Raw genomic sequence first — 20,281 nt, forward strand, 5'->3', positions numbered from 1 at the left:
ATAAGGCCATCCATCTAGCTGATGGACAGCTGCAAGATGGTACTGTTGCTGTTGCGTGGCTAGATTTAAGGTTGTTGTCTGACCTTAAGCCACATATTTAGGTAGCAAAGTTATTTTTCCAAGTTTTTTTCTTTTAATGCTTTCCTATTAGTATCAAGGTATTTAGTTGCTGTTGGAAGCCAAAATGATGTTGGTTAAGGCATATGATGACAATAGACCTAATGCTTTTCCATCAGTATTTATTTGAACCAATTGGCATTGCTGGTCGTTCAGGTTGGTGTGTAGTTTAAAACAAGTTTGTAAAAAAGGAACAGGTATTGCTAAACATTGTATTTGACTTTTTGTGTCAAAACTGCAGAGTCAGAAAACTTGGATTTTTGGAATATGTGAGCCCAAGTGGAATGGATTGAGAGAAGGGAGAAATAATTACACAAGGCCCCTACCCCTGTGATGCTTGCATGCCAACATTCAGTGTTTATTGACTTTGGTCTGTTGTGATATAAAGGGCTTTGAGTCGCATGCTCTGGGTTCATGATTGAGATCCACCAGGCCAGAAGTGGCAACATGTACCAGGATGAACAGACACACACGGAACACAGAAAGCAGAAATCTGTGATACATTTCGGTTTCTTCATTCCTTTGCAACAAAGCCATGTATTTTGGAAAAAGCTTCTTAGAAACCTAAGGCACATGTCTTTACTTTGAAAATTCCTAGAAATAAGATGCTTTACAAAGGTGTTTTTCCAATTTTAATGTCAACCTTAAGATCCCCAGAAGAAATCTCCCATTTATGATTTTATAACAGTCATGACATTATTAATAAAGTATATAATGAAAAGACTCATACCCTGAGTAAAATTATGCTTTTCAACTTTAGAGAATGATAGCTTTATTGAGATAGAATTCATATATCATAATATTTCCTCTATACAGTGTACAGTTTAGTGTTTTTCAGGACTTTTTAATCGCCCTAGAAAAGAACCCCATACTCACTAACAGTCACTCTTCCCTGTCTCCAGTCTTGGCAACCACTAATTTGCTCTCTGTCTCCATGGATTTGCCTACTCTGATGTTTCACATTACTTGAATCATAACATGCGATCTTTTGTTAACACTTTCTTGAACCTAGTTTAATGTTTTCAAGATTGATGCATGTTAGAGAATTTCTTTCCTTTTTATTGCCAAATAATATTTCACTGTATGAATATGCTGTATTTTATTCTTCCTTTCATCAGTTAGTAGACATTTGGGTTGTTTCCGTGTCTTGGCTATTAAGAATAATGTTGCTGTGAACATGTGTGTACACGTTTTTGTGTGAGCGTAGGTTTTCTTCTTAGGTGACTACCTGGCAGTGGAATTGCAGGTGTTTAAAAAAAAAAAAAAAGGTAATTCTGGGTTTAAAGCTTGGGAGAAGCTGCCAAGCTATTTTGCAAAGGAGCTCTACTACCTTACAGTCTCACCAGCAGTACGTTCCCGTCTCTCCACGTTATCACCGACACTTGCCACTTTCCATGTTCACAAATGTGACAGCTGCCCTAGTAGGCGCGTGAGGTAGCGGCCCTGCGGTTCTGTTTGCATTACCCTGGTGACTGGTGATACTGAGCGGTCTGTCAAATGCTTATTGACCATTTGTATTTCTTCTTCGGAGAAATATACATTCAAATCCTTGGCTCATTTTTAAACTACTCTGCTTTTTTATTGGTGAGCTGTAAAAGTTCTTTTTGTATTCTGGATGTAAGTCCCAAATCAGATATGTGATCTGTAAATATTTTCTCTCATTCCATGGATTGTCTTTTTCTTTCTTTGAAAACCAGATTTTTTTTTTTTCTTCAACCACTGAATAACAGTGTGGTCTTTGACAAATCTTTGCATTACTAGACAAAATGTTGTCTTGATTAGGCTGGTGGAAGTGAAGTACCTTTTCACTTGAATGCTTGTGAATCTGGCTCATTTTTGTCTGTCTTCCACCTCCTCTTTTTCTTTGTAAATTAGTAGGCCTAGCCTGGCAGAGTTTCCTATACTTTCATTTAATTTGTATTTGAAGGTGGAGTTCAGAAATGGGTTTTGCAAAGTGGTCTGATATACTCAGTTTACTAAGACGATTACTTGTGTTGCACATCCTTCTGCTGCTTACCCTGCAAAAGCAGGATGCCGGTGGATAGTAAATGAGACCCTGAGGCTCCTTACTAAACCACGTGTGCATATCTTAGCATATAATGATTTTGGAGAAGAAATTGAGGCTATCTGAAAAGGAAATAATCCGTTTATTCCTGTGCATATTGTATTCTTTTAGGTTTTCTTTTTTCCTTGTTAAAATCGTGCCTCTATAACAGCTATAAAAGGCAGGCATTGCCAAGGGTAGCACATCATAAATACAGTCGTAAACTTGGGCTTTACTCTCACAAGGCAGATTGATTTGGCTTGGACTTGAACCCTCAGGAGAAGCAGTGTAAAGAACTGGTATTGGGAATTTCCCAAGGAATAGTCCTCTCGTTTTGATCCATTGATTTCTGGAAGGATATTGCATTGCTGAGATATCATGTTAGCCTTAGAGAAACACTTGGAAACAGCAGTGGAACAAATAAAAATCTAATTGACATCTTTCTTTTTTTGACAAGTGTATACAATTCATGTATAGTTTTTCTTTGTCCCTAAGAACCCAAGCTAGGATCTGTGCTCTGAAGGTTTATTTATTTATTTATGTTTGCATATTTATTTCTAATAAACCAATCTTCGTTCCAAACATAAATTTAAAAAACTAAAATCCAGACTGTGCGCATGTATATAGATGTATACAGATGGACCCTACTTAGTCACTGTGGAAAGCACACAGAGACTGAGCAGAGAGGAAAGGAAAGAATGAACTTTCTGGAAGCTACAGGAGGCTCTTGGAGAGCAGATGCTGTGTAAGCTTGAGTCGTTTTCAGATCACTGCAGAAATACTGTCTATCTTTAAATAATATTTTTAAAATAAATAATTTGACAAGTGGCTGTTGAGTCTGCCAGAAACAAAGAGAAATTGTTTCATTTTGTTTAGTTTTCCTGATGCCATTTAAATTCCCCCAGTGGAAAATCATCCTTATTTCTGTTCAGAATTGAACTGATAAAGTTATAAAATGTTAATCAAGGTGTGGATAAGATCATTAATTTTCATGTCAACCCTGCCATTCTGCTCAATCCAAATCTTCGCAAACAGTGAGTCAGGAGGACTCACGTTATTAGAAGAATTACTGACTGTCTGCCAGTAGCTTAGATTCCATTAATTTTTTAGGTTTTTATGTAAATTTGGGGCATTTGTCATAATGAAATTTGAATCTATTGCATCATGAGTTGAGTTTTTATGGATATATATAAATTCCTTAAATATACTGGCATATATATAATATATACAGCTTCATTTATGATTTTGCCCATGAGTCTTTTTTATTAATCAGCCCTATCCCCAGAAATTTTATGGTAACAAGCGATAAATTTTTGCTCATTAGGTTAATAATACATATACTTTTTTCTTTTGAAAATGCCTGTCTTTGTCTTTCAGTGTGTTCAAATATGTTTTTATATATTTGAGGCTGTCATGCATGGAAATATATTTCCCATGTTACTATTATCTTTTAATAATTGTTGATGGCATTTCTTGAGCTATGGATTTTATCAATTTTTCTGAAAACTATTCTTTCAACATCTATCTGTCATCTTTTCTGTATCTGTGTTTTTCTTAGGAAGTTCTTTCCCTACCTTGAGATCACACAAATATTTATATTTTCTTCTAATTATCTTCCACACTTCTCCGCTTTCCTTTTCAGCATTTAACTTTGTATTAGAATGTGTATTTTGGTGTAGAATCCTGCAACATTATTTTTGCATGTAGTCAAGTGTTCTAGCATCATTTACTGAATAATCCCTTCCTTTACTGAGTTGATTCAGATAGCACACCTTTGTTTATAATTTTATCTGTTTCTGGTTTTCAGTTATTTTTATTGATTATTTTCTGTTTTTCTTCTGGTTTTTACTGTTTGATTATATTTTATACAAAAGAAAATACATTCAGAGAAAGAGTGGTATAGTCACCTAATATACTTTTTGAAAAATGACTCATATAAAATTGAATTCACTGAGCTTTTAAAAATTGATTAAGTTATATATTAACTTCCAGTTAGTTGGTCTGTATTGACACAATAAGTAATGGTTTCTCTTGTCAGAAACAGAAAACCTGAATTAAAATTAGTTAAAGGAGAGAATGAACTGCCTTATATTCCAAGACAGCCCTTGAAGCAAGCTTTCATCCCTGTCTTCTTTAAGACCGTGTGTTCTTTCCCGCTTGCCATTTGTCACTCGGGCTTTGTCGGTAAAGTTTGACCTCCTCGACTCCTAGATGGGTGTGAGATGGTCGTGCAGCTGAGTGTCACGTCTAGTAGAAGGCAGGACCCACGACCTAGCACTCCCGCCAAGCCCTGGACCACTCAGTGGGACACTGGGCTCCTGCCTTGCCAACAGTGTGGAAATCAGCTCTCTACAAGCCACCTAGCTGACGGTGGGGTGGGGCGAAGGTGCTTTCTACGAAGATTCCAGGTACTGTTCCTGAGAGGCGCTGCAAACCAAGATGCCTGTTACTGTTATATGCTTACCTTTTTGGGGGGAGTGGTGTTTCCTGAGCATTTAGTTTCCCTATGTAGGCAGGCGGAAAGAATTATTATGTCTGTTATTTGGAGCCTGCATGTACTAGAATGGTTTTCTAATGTAAGGAACAAAAATTTGTGTAAATGTGTATGCTTATGTATATATGTATCTGTTCATCCATGCACATGTTTTATTTCACATATTTTCTTTTTTTTTTTAAAGATTTTTATTTATTTATTTGATAGGCAGAGTTACAGACAGAAGGAAAGACAGAGAGAGAGCTCTTAACATCCGCTGGTTCATTCCCCCAAATGGCTGCAATGACTGGAGCTGGGCTGATCTGAGGCCAGGAGCAAAGAGCTTCCTTCAGGTCTCTGTGGGTGCAGGGGCCAAGGCACTTGAGCTGTCTTCCACTGCTTTCCCAGGCCATCAGCGGGGAGCTGGATTGGAAGTGGAGCAGCCGGGACTCAAACCTGCACCCAAGCAGTGGTGGCATAACTTGCTAAGCCCCAGCTCCAGTCCCCGTATTTTCTCAATCCACAATAAACGAATGCTCCTTTTCCAAAAAGAAAACGGACTATAGTTTGTTTTCTCAGCCACACTTTTTGCTGCACTTTCCTGCAGAAAGACTTGAGATGTAAATTTAGGAAGATAATGGAGACAAAGTAAAAAGTCAGCTCTTTCTTGGTTTCTTTGGTCATCATTTCTCTCCTTATCACTAAGAGGTGCTCTTCTGAGGATTGCGTGGCAGGCATGACTGGGCATGATAGCAGAGCCAGAGGGCTGTTTCAAGTCCCATCTGCTCCACTTCTGATCCAGCTCCCTGCTAATGCACCTGGGGAAGCAGCAGAAGGTGCCTCAAGTGCTGGAGCCCCTGTACCCACATGAAAGACCCAGAAGAAACTCCCGGCTTTGGTCTTGCCTAGCCCTAGCCATTTGGGGAGTGAAGCAGTGAATGGAAGATGGATCTCTCTCTCTTTCTCTCTCTTTCTCTCTCTTTCTCTATAACTCTGCCTTTCAAATAAATAATTTTTTTTGTGGGACCAGTGCTGTGGCATAGTGGGTGAAGCTGCTGCCTACAGTGCTGACATCCCATATGGGTGCCGATTTGAGTCCTGGCTGCTCTACTACTGATCCAGCTCTCTGCTATGGCCTGGAAAAGCAGTGGAAGATGACCCAAGTCTTTGGGCTCCTGCACCCATATGGGAGACCTGGAAGAAGCTCCTGGTTCCTGGCTTCAGATTGGCACAGCTCTAGCCATTACAGCCATCTGGGGAATAAACCAGCAGATGGAAGATTTTTTCTCTCTCTCTCCCTCTCCGTCTGTGTAACTCTGCCTTTCAAATAAATACATAAATCTTTTTGAAAAATCTTTTTTTTTTTTTTTTTTTTTTTAAAGATAGCAGAGCCTGGGCACACAGGGTTTAGAACAGACACATCCTAACTGATTCCTGAACCTACCTCCTGCTGGCTGCCTGACCTTAGCTGAGTCATTCCACTTTTCTGAGATTTAGCTTCTTCATTTATAAAGTAATGATAATGTCTGTCTTGCAGGATTATTGTGAGGATCAAATGCAAAAATATACATAAAGCACTAGAGAAAGTAAGTATCTGACAGGTGATAAACGTGGAATAAATGGGTAATTTCCACTTATACTAGTATTTTTATTTTCATCATCATTTGTGCTAGTTGTTCTCAATGCTCTTTATTTAAAAGTCATTATTTGTTTTCATTTTATCTGATAGATAGACAGAGATTGACCTCCGTCCACTGGTTTACTCCCCAAATGCCCACAGTAGGTGGGGCTTGCTGAGGCTGGAGCCAGGAGCCTAGACTCAGTCCGAGTCTCCCACCCGAGTCACAGGGACCTCAGTACCTGAGCCGTCAGCTGCTGCCTGCAGGATGTGTGTTAGCAGGAAGCTGACATAGGAAGTGGAGCTGGCACTTGAAACCAGTAACTCTTATATAATATGAGATGTAAATTTAGGAAGATATTGGAGACAAAGTAAAAAGTCAGCTCTTTCTTGGTTTCTTTGGTCATCATTTCCCTCCTTATCACTAAGAGGTGCTCTGTGTCCCACAGAGTGTCCTTTTTTAAAAAAAATTTTTATTTATTTACTCGAGAGGTAGAGTTAGAGGCAGAAGGAAAGTTGGAGAGAGAGAGGTCTTCTATCCACTGGTTCACCCCCCAAATGGCCGCAATGGCTGGAGCTGGGACAATCTGGAGCCAGGAGCTTCTTCCAGGTCTCTCATGTGGGTGCTGGGGCCCAAGCACTTGAACCATGCTTCACTGCTTTCCCAGGCCATTAGCAGAGAGCTAGATTGGAAGTGGAGTAGCTGGGACTCAAACCAGTGCCCATATGGGATGCCAGTGCTGCAGGCAGAGGCTTAACCTAATAGGCCACAGTGCTGGCCTCCTGACAAAATTCTGTGATTTTCTTCCTTATTATCATGATAGGATGCTATCATGAGAATTTTTTTTAAAGCTCTTCTGCTGGAAAACAAAAACAAAAAACAAAGAGTCCTCTATTATCGATGAAACTCTTATTTCCAGGGTCAGCATTGGCCGAATTCCACAAAGAAAGACATTTGGTTCCCCTATTTCACTCATGGGAAGTGAAGCACAAAGAAACTGGTGATTTGGTTGGAATTACGATGGGAGGGGACCAGTTCTCCTCCCTGTTAGCTAAGAGGACTGGGATTGTTGTTCTGAACCGTGGTTTGCTGTGTAGTTACAGAAAGAGCTGGAACTCATTGCATCTCCTTCCCCTGTTTTTATTTTCAGGTCATTATCACTTAGATGATAGTCTAAAGAGATTTTTTTTTCCTGAGAATCATTTTTCAAAAGACCCAGGGTTTAATAGAAGGATTGACTATATCAGGAGCAGGGAAGCTTGCGTCTTACTTAGTCCTTAGTCTTTTTTTTTTTAACAGTCTTCTGAAAAGTCACCCGTGCTGTAATGTATCACACCTTTTTTTTCAGGATCAATCATATGACAAGCACTGGGCAGGGCTGGGTGAATATATATAAAGATGAGTGCTCAAGTCCCTGTCCCTTGGACATCATTGTTTAGAGAAGCAGGCAGACAAACCAACAACTTTAAGTGTGTGAAAGACGTATGTGCCATGTAATAGAAAAGTTGCCTCAGTCTTGGGGAACAAATGGAGGGGTATTTCAAGTGGACAGAACCACATGCATGCGTGTGTGGGAAAGCAAGGAGCTGAGTGTGACTTGACGGTTAGGTATAAAGGGAAGCAGCAGTTACTGCTGAGAAGACAGGCTGGAGCCGCCTGTGGAAGGGATGTGCATGTGTCACCAATGTCTTCTATGGGGAGCCGAGAGACATAGTTCCTTCTCGTAGAAGATCACACTCATCACGTTGGGGAAACAGAGGCTGGGACACAGGAGCCGTTTTATAGGTATTCTAGTGATCCCCATGTGGGTATGGCAGTAAGTGGTCACATGTGGTAACTATGTGGGCATTGGAGAGGGGACAAGTCAAAGTTTCAGGAGTTCATTTACAGAACACATGGCCTCTTGGGTTTGGCTTCTTGAGGTCTCTTTTGCCACCTGCATATTCCCTGTCCAAAGGCACAGCATTGATTTAGGTAACACCAGAAGATCTTCAGGGCACAAAGATCTACAGCAAAGTCCTAGTTCATTATGTATAGGATAAAGCGGCTTTAAGAGAAGCCAGGCAGTGTCGCAGGAAAAACTGCCACCCGTGATGAGCCCCAGCTGCTCCACTTCCCATCCAGCTCCCTGGTAGTGTGCCTAGGAAAGCAGCAGAAGATGGCCCAAGTCCTTGGACCCCTGCCACCCTTGTGAGAGACCTGGAAGAAGCTCCAGTCTCCTGGCTTTGGACTGTCCCAGCTCCGGCCATGCGGCCATTTTGGGGGTGAACCAGCAGATGGAAGGTATCTCTCTCTCGTCAGTACACTCTGTTTTTCAAATAAATAAATAAATATTAAAAAAATAAATAAGGGGGCCGGCGCGGTGGCTCACTTGGTTAATCCTCTGCCTGTGGCGCCAGCATCCCATATGGGCACTGAGTTCTGGTTCCGGTTGCTCCTCTTCCAGTCCAGCTCTCTGCTATGGCCCGAGAGTGCAGTGAAGGATGGCCCAAGTGCTTGGGCCCCTGCACCCGCGTGGGAGACCAGGGAGAAGCACCTGGCTCCTGGCTTTGGATTGGCCCAGCTCTGGCCATTGCAGCCATTTGGGGAGTGAATGAGCAGATGGAAGACCTTTCTCTCGGTCTCTCTCACTGTCTAACTCTATCTGTCAAATAAATAAATTTTTTAAAAATTGTGTACATGAAATACATGAAATCTGTTCTGTTTATATAAATAAAAAATTAAAAATAAATAAATAAATAAAAGAGTTCTGAAGCCTGACATGCCCATTCACTCATCCATTCATTCAACAGACACCCACCAGAACCCTACGAAGTGTCAAGGTCTGTTTGGGTTCCAAGTAGATACAGTAACAAACAAAGGGAAACATGATTCCTCTTCTTACCCTGCCTGTACTCCAGTGCTGCCTGCACTCTAAGGGGAGAGACACTTGGATTCCTATCCTCTCAAAACACTAAAGACAAAAGCAAAAAACCAAAACAAAAAACTGTTTCAAATATTTCCTGATTTGAGATTAGTTGATCACAATGCGAGTGACTTTGTGAGACTAAATGGATTGCCTTTAGAGAGCATGTTTCTAGGATGAAAAATGACTAACAGTGGTTAAGTGAACAATTCATCCACTATGATAAATGAAAGGCAAGACTTTCTTAGCTGGAAATTAAAAGTGCAGAAGCTGTAGGCCTTCCATTCCACATTTATGTAATTTCTTTGAAACACTTTCTACTCAATTGAAAGTAACAAACCTAGTTGTACTAAAATTATAATAATGCTTATTTTTGTTTGTTTCTTTTCTGTTTAAAGCACAGCAGGCTGGGGGGTGTCCTGGGAGCTGGTAGTACCTGCAGGTTCGGATGAGGGTGGTGGCTGGAGACCATGACGTCCGGTCCATCAAACCTAAGAATGCTTAGTTTTGCAGACAACTAGTGACTTTTAAGAATTTTAAATACAGTTATTTACTAGTGTTCTGAAAGGCAAAAGGAGAAAATGAAGCTCCTTGCCCTCTGTTGTGCAAATGCAATTTGGAAAGAAATTATGTTAACAGCTTTTTTTGGTGACTACCTGCACATTCTTTTTTTAGTATCATTTGTCTTAGTATTTACTTGTTTGAAATGAGAGCATTTTCATATTATACCAGTGAAATGGAAACTGCTACTCAGTTACAAAGGAGATCTTCTAAAAGTTCATAGAAAGTGGTAGTAAAAAAAAGCATGAATTACAAAAAATTTTGAGCCAAAATAAACTCTTTTTAAGAAGTTTACTTAATTTATTTTTATTTATTTGAAAAACAGGGCAAGAGAGTGAGGGGGAGAGATCATGTATCCACTAGTTTACTCCCCAAATGCCCCCAACATCTGGGGCTGGGCTAGGCTCAAGCCAGAAGCCAAGAATTCCATCCTGGTCTCCCACATGTGGCAGGGACCTGAGTATTTAAACCATCAACTCCTGCCTCCCAGGGTGTACATCAGCCAGAAGCTGGGTCTAGAGCTAGTACCCGCTCCCAGGTCCTGCAGTCTGGACGCCATTGTCTCAGGCAGTGGCTGGACTGCCTGTGCTGCGATGCCCACCCTGAAAATTACCTTTTATCTTAACAACACTTTGCCAAGGAAGTTTTGAAGAACCTGATTCTTCAACTTCACCTACACGTGATTGAGACTTCCAACTATGTAAAGTGTAGCACACTGGCAAATTGCTGTAAACCTCTGAAGACACATTTCTTTCCATGAATTCGGATTTGTCTAAGACTGCTGGGGAACCAGGAACCAATTCAAAACGGAGGCATTGACCTTAAATTTCTAGCTGCAGTCTCCATTCCTTAGAGGGTCTGAAAAGATGAAATACTGGATGACACAGGGCAGCCAGGGCCGTGGCAGGTCACGGGAGCATTATCTGTAGTGTCCCATGAATTCAAATGTATCTGTTTTCCTTGGAGAAGCAGCAGCCATCTCCCTCTCCTCCCAGGTGGAGCTGACTGACCGCTGTGGGTCTCAGCAGAGGAGGGCAGGGTACAGGTGCCCCACTTCATTTAGGTCCAGTGATAATTTCTCTCTCAACCTAGATCTCATTTATGTAACTAGTAGGTCTGTGTTCCCAGAAGACTGTATTATAACAAGAAGTATTTATAGAGCATGGCAAAAATGAAAGATTGTGCTTCTGTGGCTGCCAGGCAATTCTGTTCATTATTTTAAGTGAGAAGAGTGATCAGATTTAAAATTAAGTAAATCTGATTTAATGATTGATGCACTTTGGTTGCTTTATTGAGTGATATGATAAACGTTGGTCTCCTTCTTCAGTGCTACCTTAAAATCTTTGATTGCTTTCTTCAACAAAACCACTGGTTTTTATTGCCTTTTTAAATTTTTCTTTATCAAGGTAATACATGTGCATGACAATCAATAAAAATAAATTTGCTGAACAGTAACAATCTCTCACCTTATCTCATCACCCTATAATCTCAATTCCTCAGAGGAAACTTACTTTGAACCTTTCTATTTTCAGTTCTTCCAACATTCTGAACAAATGGCGTATATACCTCTGTTGCTTGACTTACCAACTTGAGAAAATGTCCTTAGACTCTCTGTTTTGAAAGATGTAGATTTAACTCTTTTCATTAACTTCCAGCATCTGATTATTAGGTTCTTAAAATAGAGAAATGACCAATGGATAAAAGAACTAAAAATAATAGAGGAATTCAGTATACCTCTCCCACCTAAAGAGGAGGATGTTACCTGCTCTATTTTTCCATTGTTCTCTTTACTGCTTACACTCAGTATTTTCATTGTCTTTTGTGGTTAAGTCCCTTTTGCTTTTTTAAATTTACTTTTGCTTGTTTGAGAGAGAGAGAGAGAGAGAGAGAAAGGAAGGCAGACAGACAGGGTCGTATACACTGGTTCATTCCCTAGATGTCTGCAATAGCTGAGGCTGGGCCAGGATCCCAGAACTCAATTTGGGTCTCCCACATGTGTGACAGGGATCCAACTCCTTGTGCCATCATCTCTGCCTCCCAGGGTGTGCATTAGCAGGAAGCTGGGACTGGAAGTAGAGCTGGGACTTGAACCCAGGCTCTCTGATACGGGCTGCAGTATCCCAAGCAGCATCTTTATCTGTAGGCTGACTCTAAATAGTCAGAACCAGTAACACCTCTAACGTTATTTTCCTAAAATTTTTATTGATTTAAGAGGCAAATCTGGATCTCATTTATGTAATGATTGGTTTGTGTTTACAAAAGAGAGTGAAAGTGAGTGAGCATTCCTGTCCACTGCTGGTTTACTCTCCAAATGCCTACAACAACCGGGGCTGGGTCAGGGCCCGGGCCTGAATCAGTACTGAAGCCTGGGGCCGGGAACACTTCTAGATTCTAGATCTCTGGGTCTTGTGGCAGGAATCCAACTACCAAGGCAGTCCCTGCTGCCTCCCAGGTCTGCAGGAGGCCGGAGTGGGTAGGCAGAGCTGAAGAGAAAGAATCCAGGTACTCCAGTGTGGAATGTGAGTGTCTGAACCACAAGGCCAAACACCCACTCCTCTTTTGTATTATTCTGACAGTATAAATAGTGTAAAATCATAACTGTGAGTGTTCTAAGATTCTATTTCTTTACATCTGAATAAATTTCACAATCTCTCAAAGGAAAATGTTCCTAAGGGCTGTTGTGTGGATAAGTGACTTAGTCCACACAAAGGACTTAGAATAATACCCGGTTCTGAGAGTAGGTCTTGAATAAGCCTGTCCCGTTATTATTATTAATGCTGCATTTTACTGCCTCTGAAGTATGATTGAAGGTAAGATGTAGCATTATTTTTTGTTTTGCACAGAAAAGCACGCTGCTGTTTAAATTATAACCCCGCAGGCCTTGTGAGAGACTTTTCAGAGATGCCAAATGTGAAGTGCGTTTTAGAATCAATGAAAGAAGATATCACATGTGTTTTGTTATTTTGTATGCATATTTCCCAAAGCATTTGGTAGCAGCACTTCTTGAGAGCAGGGCAGTATTCTGGAGCCTGTCTGTTTGGTCTCCCCAAGGTTCCCATTCTGGGCCTTCGACTAACTCCACGCCTGAGGTGTCCTTCCCACTTGAGGCTTCTTTGTATTTCATGTGTCCCTCATCCTGATGGAATGCATCAGAATGTTTCCCAGGAATGGAGAAGTAGGAAGTAAACTTTTGAGTCCTTAAATTGCTAAAAATTATTTTTCTTTAACTTCATTGAAAAAGAGTTTTCCTCAATACTTGTTCCTTTTGTAAAGATTATAGATATGATCCCTCAAATCTTTGAGAATTTTTATTAGTAAGATTTTAGAGAAGTTACATTCTCATCTTTTCCTTCAGTTTCTCATTTTCCTCATTCTCCTTTAATTCTGCCAGTTTCCTTCAGAGGCTTGGTCTGCTTGTTTGTCTGCAAACAAGAATGTAGGACAGGTGTGGGTGTTTGGGGCAGAAGTCAAGCTGCCTTTTGCAATGCCTGCATCCTGTATTTGAGTTCAAGTCCTCTGCATTCCGGCTTCTTGGTAACACGCACCCTGGAGGGCAGTAGGTGATGCCTCAAGTAGTTGGGTCCCTGCCACCTATACTGAGTTCCTGTCTTCTCACTTTGGCCTGGCCCAGCCCTGGCTGTTGTGGGCATTTGAGGAGTGAAATCAGTGCATGGGAGATCTCTCTCTGTCAAATAAATAAACATATAAATAAAAATTTAAAAGAATGCAGGATAGCAATCTGGTGTTGGTTTCTTCTGTAGTTGTGCCAATAGATTTGCTTCCCTCAAGGCCTTTTGCCTGAGTGAAAAGTACGGTGCGATGTGTTGATTGGCAGGGCTTCCATTAGGGAGGGTGGGTGGAGAGCAAGTGAGTGGTCAACAGATCTCAGACAGCAGAGTCCATGTTAAAGATCCTGCCTCTTCCATATGATGAGTTTTGTTTCCTTAGGAATGTTTTTCCTGATTTTCTTTTCTTTTTTTTCAGACAGAGTGGACAGTGAGAGAGAGAGAGAGAGAGAGAGAGAGAAAGGTCTTCCTTTTGCCGTTGGTTCACCCTCCAATGGCCGCCGCGGCCGGCGCGCTGTGGCTGGTGCACTGCGCTGATCTGATGGCAGGAGCCAGGGGCTTCTCCTGGTCTCCCATGGGGTGCAGGGACCAAGGACTTGGGCCATCCTCCACTGCACTCGCTGACCACAGCAGAGAGCTGTCCTGGAAGAGAGGCAACCGGGACAGAATCCGGCGCCTCGACCGGGACTAGAACCCGGTGTGCTGTCGCCACAAGGCGGAGGATTAGCTTATTGAGCCACGGTGCTGGCCTCTTTTTTTTTTTTTTTTTTTTTTTTTTTTAAATTTTTTTCTGGAAAAGGAACAGGGTGGGATGGTAAGGAGGACAGGAGGGACTTCACTGCTACGACTGTTATACGTGTTCTGTTAGTCCTCTGTATTCTGCTCTACTTCTTTTTGTTTGTTTACTCCCTTGAGAGGGAATTGGGAGAGAGAAAGAGTTTCTTTTCCGTCCACTGATTCACTCTCAAAATGCCCATAACAGCCCCAGGCGAGGGGCTGAAACCAGGAACCTAGAACTCAGTCTGGTCTCCTGTGTGGGTGGCAGGGAGTCAACTTCTTGAGGCATCACTGCCACCCACCAGGGTGCACATTGCAGGAAGTTACGGTTGGAAACTGAGCCGGAACTCACACCCAGGCCCTCCAGTATGGGATGCTGGTATCCCAAGTGTGACTTAACAGCTGTGCCAAGCACCTGCCCTTAGCTCTACTTCTTGCCCTCACCCTCTCTCGCCCATTGTGCCCTTAAGCCCAAAGCCTCTAAGGTTCCAACAGAATGGTTGGCCTCTACTCTATCCTGCATGGTGTGGTCTGATGCCTCACTACTGTGTGTGTGGTGCCCTGATCATTGGCATTACCTGGGTGCTTGATAGGAATGCAGATTTTCAGGCCCCTGGAAACCAGCTGTTTCGAAATCTGTGTTTTAATGAGGTCCCTGAGCGATTTTATTCACTTTGAAATTTGAGAGCAGGGTTCTGGGCTACAGTTCCATCACTATGTCTTAGTTCTTCATATGTGCCATGAGCTCTCCATCCTCCAAAGCTGTGTTAAGTGACAGCTGCTTCTCAGCAAGCCTCCTGCCCTTCTTGACCTTCCCAACTCCAGACACTGTTCCTTAGCCTCTGGCTAAAGACTGCACACGTCTGGAAGCCTCTGTCCAGTGAGTATGAAGGGTGGAGGTAGGAGCCAACGTCATAATGCAGCTTTGAATTCGGGATGGTGTGGTTGATTCCCATGAAAAAGAAAACTCAGACATGTTCCCTTACAGCAAAATTTCCATAATTAAAAATTTGTGTATAACGTGATTGATTAAGGAAGTTGATGTGCTAATGCATATTACCATTAGTTGTAACACATCTTAATGTCACCCTCCCTACCCTTGGGCTTTGTGTATTATAAGTTCGAAGATGATAGGAATATGTTAGAGCTCTGCTGTGTTACCGCTGGTGGTGATAAAAAAAAAAAGGTCTGTACCTGCTAGCAAAAGCAAAATGCATCGAAATGCTAGATTTACTTGGTGATGCTTTGGCTTTTATAGCTGACACTTAAAGCAATAAAACAACTTTAATATTGGAGTTCATATAGGAAAAAAAATTTCATTATTGTAAATCTAAAACATGATAGCTTCAGCCCCTCTTTTTATTTCTTACTGAAGCATTATTTTAAAATTCAATATTTGAGAAGTGGAGTTTCTTTAGAATGCAACTGTCATGTCAGACTACCTATCATTCTTAAGAAGCAGTGTGGTAGAATAGTTAAGCATTTGGACTTAAGAGCTGGACTGCCTTGCTTTAGCACTTTTTTTTTTTTTTTAAGATTTATTTATTTGAGAGGCAGAGTTACAAGCAGAGACAGGAGAGACAGAGAGAGAGGTCTTCCATCTGCTGCTTCACTCCTCAAACAAGCCACAGTGACCATACCTGTGCCAATCAGGAGTCAGGAGCCTCTTTCGAGTGTCCTACATGGGTTCAGGGACCCAGATACTTAGGCTACCTTCCACTGCTTTCGCAGGCACATTAGCAGGGAGCTGAATCAAAAGTGGAGCAGCCAGGACTCAAACAGGTACCCATATGGGATGCTGGCACCGCAGGCGGAGTCTTAACCTTCTAAGCCATAGCACTGGTCCTGGCTTTAACACTTTCTGCCTGTGTGACATTGGACAAATTATTCAACTTACCTGGTTATCAATTTCATCATCTGTGAAACAAGGTGGAGGCAGGTCTTTGGCCTAACACAAAGATGCCTGCATCCTATACTTGGGTGCCTGGATTCAAGTTCTAGCTCTGGCTCTTGATTCCGGTTTCCTGCCAATACAGACTCTGAGAGGCAGCAGGTGACGGCTCAAGTACTTGGGCCCCTGACACTCACATGGGAAGCCTCGATTGAGTTCTGGCTTCTGGCTTTGGACTGGCACAACCCTGGCCATTGTGGGCATTGAGGAGGGAACCAGTGAATGGGAGTGTTCTGGCTTTGTTGATCTATGTCTCTCTTCCTCCCAAATAAATAAATTTTAAAAGAAATTTTAAAAGCAAGGCAAACAATAGTGTATCTAATAGCATTGGTGTGAGGAACAGCGATATAATAAAGGGAAAGCACTTAGAAGTGTATGGTTCGTAGTGAGTGGTTGATAACTATTAGCTGTTGATATCTGTAGGCTAGAGATACTTCTGCACCATTGCATGCTGGGAATTCTAATTCTCTTTTATCACTCTGGATGCAAAAATAGGGCAGCAAGATGACACTTTTGTAAAAGAGAAGTAGTTTGGATAAAACAGTGCTAAAACTTGGAAAATTCCCTTATGGCAACATTTGAGTGTATCTGAGTAGCAGTTACACTCTGAAATGGGATAGGCACTTTTTAACTAATGGAACAACGGGATCCTAGGTAGTAGTTAGAAAGAATGAGGTATATGTCCATATGTACTGCATTGGACTTGCGCCCATTTTGCCAAAGTGTGCAAAAGCTGGCAAAACAATGTGCATAATATCCTGTCTTTATCAAATAAAAATCTGTGTATTTTAATACACATAGAAAAAGATTGGCAAAGATATGCCCCAAGTGGTTTATGGGAATTTACTCCTGAAGAGTGGGAGTTAGTTGAAGGAAGGTTTTTTTTTTTTTTTTTTTTTTAAGATTTATTTATTTATTTGAAAGAGTTAGAGAGGGAGAAGGGAGTGGGAGTGGAAAGAGAGAGAGGTATCTTCCATCTGCTGGTTCACTCCCCAAATGGCTGCAATGGGGCTAGGACAGGCCAAAGCCAGGAGACAGGACCTTCTTCTGGTCTCCCATGTGGGTGTAGAGGCCCAACCACTTGGGCCATCTGCTGCTGCTTTTTCCAGGCCATCAGCAGGGAGTGGGATGAGAAGTGGAGCAGCCGGGACTCGAGCTGGTGCCCATATGTGAGTGGCAGCTTGACCCTACTGCACCACAGTGCAGGTCCTGAGGAAAATTTTGAGGTAGGATAAGATGGGGAATAATTCTTCTATTTTTTATTCTATATACTTTTTTGTTTTAATTTTTGTAATGAATATATATTGCTTTTTAAAGTTAAAAAATTGTAAATGGCAAAACCAAAACAGAGCTGGCCGTCCCTCATTTGCGGTAGCCGGTATTAATGTCAGGGCTCCAGCTCTGCTCCGGTGATGCTGTTGAACTGCAGGTTCTGATTTGACGTCAGCAACTCCACTGAATGTCACACGTGTACGGCGTGAGCCAGGTCCTGGCCACAGACTCAGATGCCCAAAGAGGGAGCAGCGAAAGCTGAGAATTGCCCCATACAAGGTGATGAAAGATTTAACAGTAACTGGGCCTAAAGCCCACCTTTTTCTTGACTTAGATTATTGGTGTAAGAACAAACAGAATTTTGTCGCTCCCCCTCTTCGCGGAGGAACGACACAGGACCCTGCGCTGTTCTTTTGCCTGCTCGGTCCTTCCCGGGTTTGCTGCTGGTTCTTCCCGGGTTGGCTACCGTCCCTTCCACCTCCGTGGAAGGGCGGTTCCCCCTGCCACATTCCCCACTTCCGCGGGGGAGTGGCACACTGCCGGCCGGCCGGCTCTCTCGGGGGCTGCACAGGTGTTCCCCTTAGATGTTCCTGGTGCATGTTGTCTCTCTCCTCCTTTATAGTCCTCTTCCACCAATCCCAACTCTGCTACCCACACGCCGAGTACGCTGCTCTCCTCCAATCAGGAGCAGGTCCTACAGTTTATTGGTTGAACTGGAGGCAGCTGTGTAGAAGCTGTTTCCTCCTCTCCCAGCGCCATATTGTGGGAGAGCAGATGCATAGAATAAGTCTTAATTCGAGTAACAGTCTAGTCTGAGTTGCTCCCCACAGAATTTGTAAGGAGTATTCTGTAACTTGGATGGTTAGGTAGTACTGAAGGGGTAGAGTGGGACCGTATTTGCGGAGTTACTGCATTAAACAAATTGTCAAGAACCAGAACCAGGATGGAGGAATCTGGAAAACATTATGCTGAGTGAATTAAGCCAGTCCCAAAGGGACAAATATCATATGTTCTCCCTGATCGGCGACAACTAACTGAGCACCAAAGGGGAAACCTGTTGAAGTGAAATGGACACTATGAGAAACAGTGACTTGATCAGCTCTTGTCCTGACTGTTGATGTACGATGTAATACTTTATCCATTTTAGTTTTTTTTTTTTTTTGTTCTAGTACTATTGGTTGAACTCTGTAATTAACACACAATTATTCTTAGGTGCTTAAATTTTTTTTTTTTTTTTTTGACAGGCAGAGTGGTTAGAGAGAGACAGACAGAGAGAAAGGTCTTCCTTTTGCCGTTGGTTCACCCTCCAATGGCCGCCGCGGCCGGCGCGCTGCGGCCGGCGCACCGCGCTGATCCGATGGCAGGAGCCAGGAGGCAAGTGCTTTTCCTGGTCTCCCATGGGGTGCAGGGCCCAAGCACCTGGGCCATCCTCCACTGCACTCCCTGGCCACAGCAGAGGGCTGGCCTGGAAGAGGGGCAACCGGGACAGAATCCGGCGCCCCGACCGGGACTAGAACCCGGTGTGCCGGCGCCGCTAGGCGGAGGATTAGCCTAGTGAGCCGCGGCGCCGGCCCTAGGTGCTTAAATTTTAACTGAAAAGTGATCCCTGTTAAATATAAGAGTGGGAATAAGAGAGGGAGGAGATGTACAATTTGGGACATGCTCAATCGGACTTGCCCCAAATGGTGGAGTTAGAAATGTGCCAGGGGATTCCAATACAATCCCATCAAGGTGGCATGTACCAATGCCATCTCACTAGTCCAAGTGATCAACTTCAGTTCACAACTGATCACACTGATAGGTCTAAGAGTCAAAAGGATCACACAAACAAGACTAGTGTCTGCTAATACTAACTGATAGAATCAAAAAGGGAGAGAACGATCCAACATGGGAAGCAGGATACACAGCAGACTCATAGAGTGGCAGATGTCTTAAATAGCACTCTGGCCTCAGAATCAGCCGTTAAGGCATTTGGATATGGCTGAAAAGCCCATGAGAGTATTTCAGGCATGGAAAGCCAAGACACTCGGGGGGGGGGGGGGGGCGGGAAGAAGACCTAAATGAAAGATCTCTGCGAGTGAGATCCCAGTGGAAACAGGTCATCAAAGAAGGAGGTACCTTTCTCTGAAGGGAGGAGAGAACTTGCACTTTGACTATGACCCTGTCGGAATAAGATCGAAGTCAGAGAACCCAAAAGGCTTCCATAGCCTTGGCAACTCATGACTAGAGCCTAGGGAGCTTACTGACGCCATGAACAAGAGTATCAAATTGTTAAGTCAACAACAGGAGTCACTGTGTACTTACTCCTCATGTGGGATCTGTCCTTAGTGTGTTGTCCAATGTGAAGTAATGCTATAACTAGTACTGAAACGGTATTTTACACTTTGTGTTTCTGTGTGGGTGCAAACTGATGAAGTCTTTACTTATCGATCTTCTGTATATAAAGATAATTGAAAATGAATCTTGATGTGAATGGAATGGGAGAGGGAGCGGGAGATGGGAGGGGTGCAAGTGGGAGGGAAGTTATGGGGGGGGAAGCCAATGTAATCCATAAGCTGTACTTTGGAAATTTATATTTACTAAAAAAAAAAAAAAAAAAAAACCAGAACGAGGCAGAAGACGACAGTTTCTGCTTCAGAAAATGTTCCTCAAGCACAAACTGCAAGGGATACAAGAAAATGGGGTACAGCTGGGGCGTTCTGGAAGATGGGGAGAACAGAGTTTGGTGGATAGCCAGCAATTCCTGCCAAAATGTGTCCAGTTTATTGAAATGTAATTCATGTCCCATAAAAGCCATCCCTTTAGAGTGTATAATGTGATAGCTCCTAGTGTGTTCACGAGGTTGTACAGCCTTCGCACTGTGTAATTCCTAGACGTTCCGTTAGCCCCTCGCCTCCCTCCGCCCTTCACTCGCATCCCCTAGGAGCGGTGTTTGTGTGGTATTGGACATATTTCATTTACGTGGGAACACAGAACACACATGGCCTTCTCTGTCT

At 42.6% G+C, this 20,281-nt stretch overlaps 1 protein-coding gene across 2 annotated transcripts in view; it reads left to right on the forward strand.

Moving 5' to 3' along the window:
* The window catches only part of KIAA1958 (KIAA1958 ortholog), a 178,727-nt gene that overhangs the window by 89,251 nt on the left and 69,195 nt on the right, over nt 1-20,281 (forward strand). The window lies entirely within an intron of this gene.

Source organism: Oryctolagus cuniculus, chromosome 1, assembly GCF_051225735.1.
Source record: "Oryctolagus cuniculus isolate XC-2025 breed Fujian yellow rabbit chromosome 1, ASM5122573v1, whole genome shotgun sequence".
In the NCBI taxonomy this organism is placed as follows: Eukaryota; Metazoa; Chordata; class Mammalia; order Lagomorpha; family Leporidae; genus Oryctolagus; species Oryctolagus cuniculus.